Here is a 5,062-nt window from a genome sequence, read left to right as displayed (position 1 = left end):
TTATTTGTCCATTACTGAAAAGAGATTACTCTAAAAGGTATCTAAGCGAGGAAAAAAAGGAGACACTAATGCCCTTTTTCCTTTCCCAGACAATCATGTATGCCAAAATAAAGAGCTTGATGTAGCAGATGGGGTTTTAGCTGAATGTGTCAACACAGAATACAGCACTGGAGCAAAGGAGAATGGATTACATGTTTTCAAAACCAATGTATATTATTATATAATCTACCCTGCGGTGACCGTGGGGTGAGACACATCAGGTGGGGATAATCAAACAACATTTACCAGTAAACACTTCCATGTAGACCTTTTTCAGTTCAAACTACATGTCCAAGGATAGCTTTTATTCAACTCAAAAAACTTCTGTCTTTAATAGCTCATTTAAATGTTTTTTTGAACAATTCATTATAGACTGCAAAAGGCTCTGTGCAGCATTTTGAAATGGGCTTTGCACTAATGTGATAAGAGATATCTTTTGAAAAATAAAATAAAAGCCAGCAGAGCATTCCACTCAGACATTTCTGTTTTTTTATACTAAAATTCATCAGAGAACACTGGAGGTTTTAAGAAACAAACAAAAACACTTCCACACCTACAGGGATGCTCTTGTTTCTCCCACATTTTAAGTGACTTTTAAAAAACGATATCATTACTTATTTTAGAAGCAGCCTGAAGAGTTGTGTAGGAAAGAAACTAATGTTTATCACAAACTTGCTATTGTGTATTATGCCAGGCATTTTGCACTATCTCCTTAGAATTTTGCAATAAGTTTTCAAGGTAGGTACCATAATCACTTTACAAGTGAAGATTTTGGAAACTTTCTCAACATCTCACGGCTTTGACAAGTCATAGGATATATACTTAGATCCCTAATTCATTAATTCAAAAATCACATGCTAAGCAAAATGTTCTAGAGAAACCATAGTCGACTGAACCAACATGCTCCTGCTTTCACAGAATTAACAGACTGCCAGGACAACAAACAGTGAGGTCCCTGGAGTCTTTCATGAGGATCCTACTTGCTAAGTACATTAGGGCCTCTAAGAAAACCCCCAAGCTATCCTACCACATTGGTACAGTGGGAGTTCAAAGAAGCCATTCCCAGAGAAAGACCTAGAAAGATTTCCAAACCCAGGGCCAAGAGAGTTTATTTTTTTCAATCCTTTTACCCTCTGGTCCCCTTTGAGGGTGATATTCAACTTGTGCCGTGTAGAGGAATTAGGAATGGAGTAAAAAGAGGGAGTCGAATTTTTAAAAACCTTATTCCATTATATCTTTAAGGTTAGATTCTTCTTCTAAATGTTTCCACTTGATTGGAGAGAAGAAAATTACAAACAAGGTGTTGAGAGAGAGTGATAGAAAAGCGAGTCATTTGGAGAAGAGAAAGGGAGAAATACATTGCTTAAATGACTTGAAATATATGTTTTCTTCTGTGGCTGTGCATGACACAATAAACTTTTGAGAAGACCAAGAGGCTATGAAGAATAAGAAAGAGGTCAAAGGAAAGCTATTTGCCTTTGTGATATGTATACCTTTTACCAAGTGTTTCTTGCATAATTTTCATATAATCAACCCAATGCCTGGAAATAAAATAGTACCATTCAGGTTTTACAGAAAGGATGGGTAATCCAAGACTCAAAGTGTTTAAACAACCAGCTCGAAGTAACACAGCATTTTGGACAGGCTTTTGCAGCCAAACAACCTGACCATAAAGCCATGCTCTGGACATTACTGCTATGTTCTCTTGGCCTTAATAGGGGGGAGAGATTAGTAGAGTACCTGTAGCTGTGTGTATGCCTTTTTATTATGCAAATCCCAGAGATAGTTGCAAATAATTAGGGACATTTGTTGGCATATCACATAGTCATAGTGCTGCCCATATTTCCTCAGGAATCATGCTGCGCCTCCACTCCCACACCCTCTCCCCCATAGCTCCCTACTGTATGCAGCTGGACTGCCATTGTGGCCATTGGAACTTCTTCCCTAGGTGGGGCTAGGGAATTAATGATCTTCTCCCTACCACCTAGCAGCTCTCAGCTAATGGCAGGTATGAGTCAGGGGTTATGGCTTAGCTTCCTCGTCCCCAGGTGGAGCAACTCTGAGGCATGCTCTCTGCAGTCTCCCAGGTGGCCCAGAAACATGGAGCTTCAGTTGCTTACACAGGTACCTGATCATTAACATACCCTGCATGAACTCTTGCCCTTTCCTTTCTCACTTGCCTACTCATGCTTCATGGGACGACTTCCCAAATATGCCTCATACATTCAGTTCGTATCCCAGGTTCGGCTTCAAAGGAAACCCAAACTCGCACAGTTGGGGAGACTTTAGAGAGGAGGCAGAATTTGAATTGGCCCTTGAAAAAAAAAATGCAATTGGGCTTTTAAATTTAAATTGGGCCTTGAAACATGCACATAAAAGTTCATTGCAGGGCTTCCCTGGTGGCGCAGTGGTTGAAAGTCCGCCTGCCGATGCAGGGGACTGTCAATGCAGGGGACACGGACCCATGTCCCCTGCATCAGCAGGCGGAGTCTCAACCACTGCACCACCAGGGAAGCCCTGCAATGAACTTTTATGTGCATGTTTCAAGGGTGCAAGTGAAGGGAGTTTTTCCTTAAAGCAGAAGCAAAATTGCATATCTGCATTTTATGAACACAAATATGAGGGCACTGGAGATGCCTTAAAATTTGTTTGTAAATAAATAGCATAATCTGTGCATTTCTTTTCTCATTTAGGGATTAATTTTGAAAAGCATAAAGTTATATATGATTATAATGAACCATAGTATTTCTGATCATAACTAGATAAAATCTCTAAAGATTCAATATTTCTAATTCAGTATTATGGTAGGCAGAATAATGGCCCTCAAAGATGTTCATTCTCTAATCCCCAGAATTTGTGATATATTGCACAGCAAAGAAGAATTAAGGTAGCATATGGACTTAATATTGCTAATCACATGACCTTAAAATAAAGTCCAGAGTTATCTGTCTGTGCCCAGTGTAATTACAAAGGTGCTTTAAAGTGGAAAAGGCTGGAGAGGAGGCCAGAGTCAGAGAGAGATTTGCAGATGCTATCGTGCTAGTTTTGAGGACAGATGAGGTTGCCACAAGCCAAGGAGTGCAGGCAGTTTCTATAATCTGGTAAGGTCATGTTCCCCTAGTACCTCCAGAACAGAACACCACTCTGGCAAGTCTTGATTTTAGTCCAGTGAGACTCACTTTGGAATTGTGACCTCTGGAGCTGTACAATACTAAATTTGTGTTAAGTCACTAAATTTGTGCTGATTTGTTACAGCAGCAACAGGAAACTTATACAAGTGTTAATCCATGTTTTTAATGTAAAATTAATCTATTTTATCAGTGTGACAGACATTCCAAGGTATTTTTAGAAGTATAGGGAAAACTTGGGTGTCCATGGAAAATTACATTCTCTGCAAAACACTCCACTGGATTATCGGACTATATGAGAGCTATTTAAAACTCTAAATTGTAGTTAAATGATAGAAATGCAAAATAATTCTCGGCTGTGCACAGGCAAACTCTGTCTCACAGGTTCAACTCACTTCCCTCATGTACTGTGGAAGAAGCTAATTTTGCCTCAATTTACACATTCATTTCAATATTCCTGATCTATAAATGTGTTTGTTCTTTGGATTCACCTTTGAGTTGGTTGTAATGTCTCATCAGCTTTCTTATTAATGAGTTAAATAAGATCTTTTATTCATGTTCATCTTTATATTTCTGGGCTGGTCATGATTTTACTTTTTTTGAAAATTATCTTTTAACAGCAGTGACAAATGTATCTCAGGCTAAAATAAGAAAGAGGAAGAGAAGCAGGATGAGAAAAGAGAGGAGGAGAAGAAGAAGGAGAAAGAAAAAGAGTAGGAGGAAGAAGGAGAAGAAAAAGAAGACAAAGACAAGTTGTTAGTTTCACTTCTCTCATGTTACCCAGGAGATTGCTGGCTTTGGGTACAGCTACGTGGCTGTGCTCACCTGATGCTCTTGGAAGTATGTCTCTGTTTTAACTTTCTCCCACGTGGGCACTACTCTTAGGCAAGCTTTCTCTGCAATAAGGAAGGTGTTTTTCAGCATCACTATGCTACTTGATTCTCACGATGTGTGATTCCAAACACAGACACTCTCTGTCCCAATGTCATTTTTTTTTTTTTTTTTTTTTTTTTTTTTGCTGTACGCGGGCCTCTCACTGCTGTGGCCTCTCCCGTTGCGGAGCACAGGCTCCGGACACACAGGCTCCGCGGCCATGGCTCGCGGGCCCAGCCGCTCCGCGGCATGTGGGATCTTCCGGGATCGGGGCACGAACCCGTGTCCCCTGCATCGGCAGGCGGACTCTCAACCACTGCGCCACCAGGGAAGCCCCCAATGTCATTTTTAATTCCATAATTTATTGAAACAAATATCTATTTGCTATTTATAACATGACTTAATACTATATCTGGAATTCGGAATGCATCAGTAAATACTATAAAGACCTTCATCCTCACAGAACTTACATTCTGTTGGGGGAGACAGAGCCCTAATAACCAAAATAAATGTTATAATAAATATATTAAAAGATGATAAGTTCTATGTTCAGAGAAAAAGTAAAGTAGGGGATCAAGAATGCTAGGAGGTAGGCGCCAGGTTGTAGTATTAATTAGGGGTCAGATAGGCCCCATTCAAAGAGTGAGATATCAACAAAAGTTCAAAGGAGATGAGGATGTGAGCAATGAAAATAACTCAGTGGGAGAGCGTTCCAAAATGTAGAATAGTTAGTGCAAAGGGCCCACTGCAGGTGAACGGCTAACATTTTCCAAGAACCAGAAGAAGGCGGGCATGGCTGGAGAAGAGTGAAAAAGAGGGAGAGTGAAAGGAGATGACTGAGAGGGGCAGACATGTGGGATCTCACAGGCCATTTTAAGGACTTTGGCCCTGCTTTATATCAAGTGAGAATATATTCAGTGTCACAAGCAGAAGGATGGCATCATCTGACTTACATATAAAAAAAAAAATCTGTCTGGCTGTGTGTTGGGAATTGATTTAAGTGAGCAAACACAGAAGCCAGG

Source organism: Mesoplodon mirus (genome assembly GCF_964341445.2).
Source record: "Mesoplodon mirus genome assembly, chromosome: 5".
In the NCBI taxonomy this organism is placed as follows: Eukaryota; Metazoa; Chordata; class Mammalia; order Artiodactyla; family Ziphiidae; genus Mesoplodon; species Mesoplodon mirus.
This window is presented reverse-complemented; position numbering follows the sequence as displayed.